Below are 10,246 nucleotides of genomic sequence, written 5' to 3'. Positions count from 1 at the left end.
AGGATGAGGATAGAGGCTGGGTGTAAGCCTCAAAGGAGAAGGGAATTTTGCATGTGAGCGGAAAACATGGATTTAGAAGCAGCAAGACAAGCAAGGAAAACGTTTCTTTGGCCACTTCCAAGGTCTGTGCTTCCTTCCTATATTCCATTCTTTATTTTGTTGAATATAATGGAACTACCATTGCCTAGTCCTACTTAGAAACCTGAGAATCCTTTACTCCTTTTTCTCTCTTATTACCTATATCTAACCACCAAATGCTAAATATTGCCCCAATTTATCCCCTGAATTACATAGGGTGGGAGGTATGTGTGAGATAGGATAGACAACTGGAGGTTCTTGTATTTTGGGCTGTGACAGAATAGGATAGGATGGACAAACTGGCCTCAAAGTTCTGAATGGAACCCTAGGATATAGTTGTTTTAGTGCTTGGAGTACTGTAGGCATGTATTCAGATCCCCAATTTCCATCAGAGGTTGTTAGCTTTTTGGTTTATTTTAGGGAGACTTCTCAATGCTTTTTTCTCTATTCCTTTGTAAACATCTCTTTCTGTGAATTTCATTTTTGTCCTGGCAAAGATTTGGTACCTCCTTCAGAAAGAATGAGCACTCAGGATGAATTGCACCAGCTCCAGAATCCTGAAACACAAATGACACTGATCAAATGATGGGAAAGAAATGGAGATTAGCTATCTGCCTAGTAGGAATAAAAAATAGGTTTTACCTTATAGGCCAACTCTCTGGAGCGCTATGTTGAGAAGGATTCTGAAGCTTCTATTTTTGTATATGGGCTCCAAAAGGGAGCACTACAATTAATTGGTAAAGTCTGCAATGGGAATGAGATCATGTGCTCAAGAGTGCTATCCTTAGGGTGGTTTGTTTGAATATGGGGACAGATTAGTCCTCAGCAAGTGAGAGACTTCCTAGACTGATGCACAGGAGTCAGGCCTCTCAGTGTCACTGAAGCTCAGGACCTGTCTGTCAGGTCTTGGTCAGGTTCTAATCGAAGAGTTCGGAAAAACACTGAGTGTGAGAGCGGGAAAAGCCTGTTTATCATCACTGATGTTTGCTAAATTCCTCATGAGTTGGCTGGCCAGTTCAGATAGGCCTGGGCTTTGGGGTCATCCCTCTCAAGCCAGCCTTGCAACCTTCACCTGCCCAACAGGTAAGGAATGAAAGGATGCCATGGGATCATTTGATCTGCACAGATTTCTCCTGTACCAACAGAAGTCATGGGGATATGAGTATTGGACCCTGAACCAGTCTCCCAACCCTGCTTCTAAAAACCAACAGAAATTTTGGGTCTTTGGTTATGTTTATTAGGAACCACTGACTCCACCCTTACCCCAATCAAAAGAAAGTCTTTCCCTTGAGGAGCCAAACCCTTGGTATATGGTGGCGACTTACGTTCAAGTCTGGTCTTGTATGAGGAGGCCAGGAGCTGGAAGAGAAGGAAAAAAAGAAATTCTTAGTTTGAATTCCGCCTGTCACGAGGCTATGGGGTGGGGAAGAATGTTTACCTTCTGCATGCATGAGCACTGGGGAGAGATAGTCTTCTTCTCGATGGGTGAGTGTGTGTAGGGTTGTTCTAATGTGTGAATAGGGGTAGAGAGGGTGCTTTCTTGTTGGCCCCTTTTGTGTGTTATGGAGGATGAGGAACGGTGAATAGATGACCTTTGCGTATGGTTAAGTCCTTCAGAGGTCCCTGAGAAGCGTTCAAGAAGCCTGTAACAGACCTATGAGCAAGAGTGGGATCAACCTCCTTTCCACCTCCCACTCCCCAATTCCCCGGGAATCCATGCCCCCAGATCAGTGAAGAAACTTTCGGTGAGTGAGAAGGTTCTAGAGACAGCCCCATGTGTGTTGCAACAGGGGCATGCCAGACACTGCTTGGCCCCTTCTAAAACGCTGGGGTCTGCTGTGGCAGGAAAAGCACCACCCAGCTTCAGCATGTCACCTCAGGGAGGAGGAGCCAGGTGGGTCTTCGCAGCTCCAGGAAGGGCTGTCAGGTCTGGTGCTTCAGGGCCTCCCCGAGGGGAGAGAAGGCCTTCGGACCAAGCCCAAGGGCTTCAGTGCTCCGGCACTCCGGGGGCGAGGAACTGCGGCCAGGCAGTTTCGGGCTCCCGAGGGTGGTGAGTCGGTACCCGGCAGCGAGCGGGCAGGCCGTCAGCTGCCCGGCCCGTCGCCTACCTCCCCGCCCCCCGGCTTCCTGCGGAGGCCGCGTCCGCCATGTTGTTGTGGGGCTGAGGCGGCGCCCGGGAGCCCGAGCGGCCGTGACAGGCTACGCAACAGGTTCGCTGGCGGCGGCCTGACTACCAAGCCGGCTGCGGCGGCGACGGCCAAGCAGGGTCTCCTGGCGCCTGCTCGCGCTCACGCTGCCGGTGCTGAGGAGCGCGGAGTCGCGCTGTGACGTGAGAGAGGCGCGGCGGGGGCGCCAGGTGGGTGAAGCCGCTTGCCCGGGCTGCAGCAGGGTGCAGGGCAGGTGCGGGCGCCGCCGCGCCAGCCGCCCGGAGGCTCGGCGGGCCGGGCTGAGGCGGCTGCGCGCCCCGGATGACGGGGACGGGTCCTCGGCTGCCCGGGCGGTTCCCGAGCTAGGCCCCTGGCGGGCTTGGCGGCGCCGGGCGGAAACCTCCGGCGCCGGGTTCCTGCCCCCGCCGCTGGGCCGGGGCAGACGCCCAGGAGGGGCCGGGGACCGGCTGCCCCTTCCCTGCGGCCGAGCCCGGGCCCAGGGCCGCGTCCGCGTCTGGCAGGTGGCGGACGCCGCCGAGGGCCCGGGGTGGCGTGGCCCCCTCGCTTTCGGGGTGCGGGCAGAAGACAGCTCAGAGGGCACCGCACGCTTCCTCGGGGACCCAGTTTATTTTCGGGGAGTTGGTTGTCCTCGTTGCTAATGCTTGGTGCAGAATGTCAGATGAGCCGCATCCAGGTGCGTCAAAGTAGCCCAAGTCACGAGCGGACAGTGGGCGGATGCTTGGTGTCCACGGCTTGCGTTAAGCCAAAGTTGAGAAATGTTAAAATTTGACTTTGGCGTTATTGACTTCCGTGGTATACAGGAAGCACGGAGAGATGTAATCTCTGAAGCCAGAGTAAAATCTATTGCTTATTAAAAAAAAAAAAAAAGACGCCTGCATGTGCATAGTAAATGGATAAACCGAGGCCGAAACTGCAGATGGCTTTGCGTTCTGTAGAAAGATGCTCTATTTGAATTTATTAATCATGTGCTTTGTTGCTCAATGATTGCCAATAGCAACTGTGCCTTCTTTGAAACTTGAATTAATAATGAAATGGGAATATTTTTTGATAGAGTCAACCACTTTACGGTAGGAATTAAGGTTAGGATGAAAATGATTGCTTTGCTACATGCTTCTAGTTTGTTTTACTGTTGTTTACTTGCTTGCCCAGAGATAGGCAAGGTGTGACTTGAAATTTTGTGTGTTTAGTCAGCTTCATTTAGGTTCATAGGCTCTGTAGGTTAAGCTTCTTAAGCCTCTCAAAAAAAATTAATTGCTTTTCTCCCTGTGCTGGTTTGCTATATTGTTGATCAGTGATAAAGCCCAAAAGCTGCCTAGAAACGTCACGTAAAACCTTTACACGAGTTAATAATGATGTCCTTCAAAATTTAAAGATAGTAGAAACGGTTATATGCTCACTTTTACGTTTTTTGGCTGTGCCTGTGACTCCCTTGTAATTTCAAAAGTAAATAAAGTGGAAGTATTTTATATTTTTAAAGGACGTCGAAAATGTGCATTGCTGCTGTTTTGTGCAATATTAATAAGCAGCTGAAAAGCTTGCATTTTTTTACCCTTTTAATGCATTAATAACTATTCCTTTTACTTACTTTTATAATGAAAGGTAGATTGGTCTGAGAAAACTTAACCTGTACTGAATTATTGAGCAGGGAGTTACCATTGTTAGTTCAACACATCTCAAGGCTAAAATCTTGATATCTCCTGAATATGAGGAAGTGGGTTAGGCACATTCTGAGGATGGGCTTTATAGTTTTAGAAATTTGTATTTTCACAAAAATAGTATGTACCTATCACCCAAACTCAGCAGCTTAAAATATTTTACGTTTTTTCCCTGTTTTTATTTTTTAGTCATTTTACCCTATATAGTGATAGATCTCTTTTTAAAAAATGAGAACTTTCTTACATAACCTTAGGATTTTTAGTTTTAATGTGTCAATAATAGAGTTTCAGAAATTTCCATCTTTCTAGTAAGACAAAAAGAACATTTATTGGCTATCTCCTTCACCTATACTTTCTTCAGTATTTTTTTTTCTGTTTCCAATACTGATTGAAATAATTTCTTCAGTATTAAAATATATCTACCATGGTTATCGTTTATCGAGCACTTATTACATGTTAGGTACTGTGCTAGGTGTTTTATGTAATTATTTAGAGCTCACCAAGACCCTAAGTATAGTTACTGTCCTCCCATCAGATAGATCAATGAAATCTTAACCTGGAGTTTAACTGACTACTCTAGGTCTCTGAGTACAAGAGACAGGTTTCAAACCAAGATCCTCTGAACTTCAGCACCTGTGTCTTATCTGATATAGTCATCTTGGTTCATAAATTTAAAAGAAAAAGTTATATGAGCATTCAATAAATGTTTGAGTAAATTACTGAAAGTACATATTATTAGTCCATTAAGTAACTGGCATTTTTATATACTATATCTACTGGTAAAACATTTATATTAACAAGTTCCAGAAATGATGTGCATACTAAAAGTGTGATATGTTTGTTACCATCTAGCAGTGCATTTACCTTTTTTTTTTTTTTTTGAGTCTTGTTTTTTAATTCCTTATTTGTGGAAAAATATTTTTGAAGAAAGGCATACTTTTTTGTGTGCTAATTGTTAAAGGCAGGATTCCAAGTGTGAAGTAGAAAAATAAGAATGTTTAGAGTTAATTCTGTAAATGAATAGATCTAAAGTTGAAGGTGCATCAACTGTATTTTTTACTTGAGTTCATTTTTTGACTTTGTACCATCCTACAGCCATGGAGTACAGAGACATGTTAGAATTTTCTTGGGTAAAATGTGCATATAGGTATTTTTTAGAAGGAGGAACTGAACTGGTCTTAAAGGCTATGAAAGCAGGGAGGAAGTGTGGGGGAGGAAGGGAGGAAACTGAGCAGAATTAGGACAGTGAACAGATCAAGAAATAATTTATTTTTACAACTCTAAGAGGGCAGCATATTTCATTTGTAGAATGTATAGTATTATTTTGAGAGATTCATTTAAAAAATAATTTCACAGCTATATCAGGACATTGAATGATTTAGTTATTTACCTGTGGAGCTATTCAGCAGTGATTATGATAGGCATTTAAGGGTCTATTACCAGATGGTAGACATTTCACTTGTTTTATTTAACCAACTGTTTTATGTTTTCTAGATCATTTTCTTCACTAATGCATATTCATTTTAGATGAATTATATGTGGTTTTAATAAAACTTTCATTTATTTTCATCATAACTATAGTGGATAAGAGTGTAGCCTCTCAAGTTAGACCTTCTCCCACCTCCAGCACCAAATAGCTGTATGACCTTGGGCAAGTTAATTCTCTAAGCTTCTGTTTGCTTCTCTGTAAAATGGAGGTAATAATAGTACCTATCTCATAGTGTTGTATATAATATAAAGTGCTAGTACAGTGACTGTTGCTTAGTATAAGTGCCTAATAAAGGTTACTGTTATTATTCCATTTTGCTTCAGTGAGAAATTTCAAAGTAAACCTAGTTTAGTCCTGTTTTTGGATGTTGTTTTACCTAGTGACTGGAAAAGAAATTAGCTTTTTTTGCCCTTAATTTTTAATCTTACTATCAAAACAATCCATATAAGAAAGCTGAAAAATAAGAGTAGAACTGAACCACACTCCCATCTCCCAACAAAGAATCTGCCCTTTCAGTCCCCTTATTTTAGGGGAAAAAATACATAGCCTACAGGGAAGAAGCATCCTCTACAGCAAATATAGAAAATACTGGCAAAAGAAACTACTGATTTGGGTTATCACTTCAAAGACTTCAAATCTAGGTGTTTAAATTACTTCTGTTTTTCAGTGTGCAGAGTACTTGACTAGTGAGACATTGATTTTGGGAAAGAATAATGTCAACGTGCAGAGGTCCAAATAGGTAATGAGCCAATAGGGTTTGCACTGGCTATTAGGAGGACATTGATAAATCTTTGCTTTATTATTTTGTTTTTGCTTAAGTACATAGGTGTATTTGGACACTCTACTCACCACCCTACCACTTGTATTTCCTAAATGTTCCATCTAATGTGCCCTTGTGGCACTTTTAAGAATGACTGCTTAAATATAAAAATTGAGTAGGTCAAGTTAATTTCACAACTTATATAATGTTACTTTTTAGTGAGCATGAAATACTTTTTAAGGAATATAAATGAGAACTTCAAAGATTAATGAAATTTGCTGAGAATGATGTGGACTGGGAATGCATGTATAGCATTCTTTCTCCAACCATTTTTATTAAGTCCTGAAAACTCAAGTGGTTGGAGAAGAGAAGCCTTCTCCTCACTAGAATCATTTTATATTTTCCCTCTGCTAAAGTTCTAGTGAAATGCTTATAAACTGATTTTGTCTTGCTGCAGAGACAAGCTATATTGGGAGGTTTTCCCTGCCCTTTCCTCATCCCTTCTGGTGTCTGGTCCTTATTCCAGCGATTCTGTCTTGGAGTTGTTACCTCCTTCTTCCACATACTGGTTCCTACATTCAGGGTTCTACTGGTTCCAGAGAGCTAAGTAACTTGGATGATTGAGATGGAAAGAGCTAGTTAGATTAGATACAGGTAGCCCCAAACATTTTATGAGCACTATTCTCTAATATCTGGATTTTATAGTTTATATATAGCATCATAGTAATCCTATCTTGAAAAATCTTATGCTGCAGCTCACTCTTAAACCCATCTTTGATCTTGCTTTCCTTACTAGGTTGACTTTTCCTCATCTTTGTCTTTCTAGGGGCTTCACGGAAAAAACCAAAAAGACTCCGTCACCCCTTTTCTACCATTTGCTTGAACTTTCTTTTATAAATTCCCAACCACCATCTTTCATCTTTAAAAAGTAGAAACGAGCAGAAACTACCCATAATTCACAGTGTGGAATTCATTCTTTCATTCTGTTAATTAATTAATTTTTTTTGGAGACAGAGTCTCGCTCTGTTGCCCAGGCTAGAGTGCCTAGCTCACAGCAACCTCAAACTCCTGGGTTTCAGCAATCCTCCTGCCTCAGTCTCCCGAGTAGCTGGGGCTACAGGTATGTGACACCATGCCCGGCTAGTTTTTTCTATATATTTCTACTTGTCCAGCTAATTTCTTTCTATTTTTAGTAGAGATGAGGTTTTGCTGTTGCTCAGGCTGATCTCGAACTCCTGACGTTTAGCGATCCTCCAGTCTCAGCCTTCCAGAGTGCTAGGATTACAGGCGTGAGGTACCGTGCCCAGCCTGTTATTTAATTTAACAAATATTGAGTGCCTCCATGCCAGGAAATGGTCCAAACACTGATGATATAACCAGTGAATATAATACACAACCCCCCTGCCCTTGTAGCACTTGTATGCAAGAAGGGGGAAGAGAGACAATAAAATGTCTACAAGTTAGAATTTGCTAAGTGGTATGGGAAAAAGTATAGCAGGAAATGGGGGTAAGGAGAGAGAGAGAGTGAGTGTGTGTGTGTGTGTGTATGTGTGTGCTAGGAGGATAATTGAGAGAAGTAAATGTGCCTCATTCAGAATTATTAAGGAATTCAGGATTGGAGGATTATCCTGCATGTTTTATAAGTAAATGGTAGCTTTAATGTAAAGTAAGAAATGTAATAGTATTTCAGACACCATACTTAATGTAAATGTTTATCATTTTAGTATTATCATTTTGTTTATACTAGATCCTTATATATTTCTATTTTCTAATCACTTAAACCAGAGAAAAAATCCCCAGCCACAACTTGAGCCTAGAGCAGAGATTTGTCAAATGGTTTAGAATGGATACCTTGATTTGATTTTTCTTAAAAGTAGTATATTGTGTTTGTTTTTCAATTCTGTTGGCTTTTTATGTATACTATATTTATTGTGATGAGTAATATATTTTCCTTGTAGAAAACTGGAAAGCTATAAGGAAATTTTTAAAAAAAGAACATAGTAGTCCTAATAATCATATTACCCAGAGATAACAATTGTTAATATTTTGGTAGATCTCATTCCCGAACTTTTTCTTTACAGAAAATGGAATTATATTATTTACTGTGCTATGTAACCTGCTTTTTAGGTTACTAACATTTATCAAATCATGATTCTATTTTATTATATTTATCTACAGTATAATTTTATTAGCTAAATAATATTGCCCTTCTAGTACTGAATTTTAATGATGTCTAATGTTTATTGAGCATTTACTATAACCTAGTTACTTTTTGAGACACTTTATATATTTTAACTCATTCAGTCTTTAGCTTTTCTATAACAGCTGTTCTATTATTTATTTTATAGTTGAGAAAATTGAACAAGGACAGGGTTTAGTAATTTGCCCAAGATCACACAGCTAGTGAGTGGGTAGGTAGACCTAAGATAGAAAGTTAGTCTGACTCTAGATCCTATGCTCATATCATTATCTTATGTTGCTTCTCTAACATTAAAGTAGTTTATAATTTTTTTTGTTTTTCTACATTATGCCACAGTTTACATTCTGGTAGCTGTGTTTGTGTTCATGTCTATGATTATTTCCTCAGAATAAGTTTCTAGTAGAAGAATTGTTAGATCAAAAGGTGTAAGTACTTCCTATGGCCCATGTAAACATATTGCCAAGTTGTCTACCAGAAAAATTCATCAATACCAAAGTATACTCCTCCTACCAAGTGAAATCAGTTCTGTTTCCCCATATCCTTGGAAACACTGGCATTTAAAAAAAAATCTGCTAATTTAAGAAAGACAACTTTGTTTTAATTTTTCTCACTGAGTGTTAATAGGTTATACATTTTTCGTTTTTCTTCTTTGAGAAATGGTCTCTGCCTTTTTCTCATTTTATTGGCATGCTCGTCTCTTGTTTATAATTCTTTCTTTCTTTTCTTTTTTTTTTTTTTTTGAGACAGAGTCTCATTCTGTTGCCCGGGCTGGAGTGTGGTGGCGTCAGTCTACCTCACAGCAACCTCTAACTCCTGGGCTCAGGCCGTCCTCCTGCCTCAGCCTCCTGAGTAGCTGGGACTACAGGAATGTGCCACCACACCCAGCTAATTTTTCTATTTTTAGTAGAGATGGGGTCTTACTCAGGCTGGTCTCAAATTCCTGAGTTCAGGCGATCCTCCTGCCTTGGCCTCCCAGAGTGTTAGGATTATAGGTATTAGCCACCACACCCAGGCTAAGAATTCTTCATATATTAAGAATAGTAACTCTTTGCCGTATAGGCGTACATTTTTTTCCAAGTTTTTTTCTTAGTTTATGGATTTTTAAAAATGATAATGATAATATTTATATAGTAACTCCCATGTAGAATATATTCTAAGTGCTTTACATTTATTAACTCATTTAATTTTATAGCATCTCAATGAGGTAGGTGCTAATATCATTTACAAAGTACTCTGACATTGTCTTTTCAGTTCTCAAACAGCTTTTTCTCTGTGCCTTTGCTCATTTTTGTACCTAATTCCTAAAAATCTCTTTTCTCCTGGTAACCTGCAGTTTGATATTTATTGTTTAGTCCTTCATTACTCAGTTTAGGAGTCATCTTCCCTTGAATTGCTCATCTAATAACTTTCTAGTTCCCTGAGGCAAAGTCAGGTGCTTATATTCTGTCCTTTCTTTATACCTGTAGCACTTATATGGAATTCTAATTTTTGGTCTTATTCCCCTTTGTATTTCCTACTCTTATACATTTGTTGACTCAATAAATATTTGTTGATTAGAATTAAAGGTGCTCTTGGTGATATTGGTGAGGTCAAGAAGTGAATCAACCTTCCAGGTACATAAAGTAGAGAAATGTACACTGAGGAAATAACCTTGGAACTGGGCTTTGAAGGACCATAGAGAAGAAGGGAGAGAGGGAAGAGGCCCAGAGAATTAAATTGGGTGGAAACAGATGTGGAAATTTCCTATTCTGGAAACAGCAAATTATTTAGAATGATTTTGGGGATTATTAACCTTGCCTCTGGGAAAGCCTGATGAAATAAATCTCTTTTACCCTAGTATACCATTTTATACTATTCAGAATATTTGACTCGTCTAGCTTCTGTATGTCTTGTCCT

General features: G+C 40.3%; 1 protein-coding gene and 1 long non-coding RNA gene across 7 annotated transcripts in view; one reads left to right on the top strand and one right to left on the bottom strand.

Moving 5' to 3' along the window:
• Nucleotides 1-458: 458 nt before the first annotated feature.
• LOC123636667 lies at nucleotides 459-2,360 on the bottom strand. Its single transcript, XR_006734631.1, has 3 exons — nucleotides 1,954-2,360; nucleotides 1,404-1,437; nucleotides 459-635 (listed from the first exon to the last, which is right to left on the bottom strand). It is a non-coding gene; the product is annotated as an uncharacterized LOC123636667 (long non-coding RNA).
• ITSN2 (intersectin 2) overlaps nucleotides 1,988-10,246 on the top strand; it is a 139,248-nt gene continuing 130,989 nt past the window's right edge. For all 6 annotated transcript variants that reach the window (XM_045549160.1, XM_045549159.1, XM_045549157.1 and 3 more), the window contains exon 1: nucleotides 1,988-2,434. The gene's annotated coding sequence lies outside the window, so the exon portion shown is untranslated. The remainder of the gene's footprint in view (nucleotides 2,435-10,246) is intronic.

Source organism: Lemur catta, chromosome 4 (genome assembly GCF_020740605.2).
Source record: "Lemur catta isolate mLemCat1 chromosome 4, mLemCat1.pri, whole genome shotgun sequence".
In the NCBI taxonomy this organism is placed as follows: Eukaryota; Metazoa; Chordata; class Mammalia; order Primates; family Lemuridae; genus Lemur; species Lemur catta.
The sequence above is the reverse complement of the archived record's forward strand: the minus strand, read 5'-3'. Positions and strand labels throughout refer to the sequence as shown.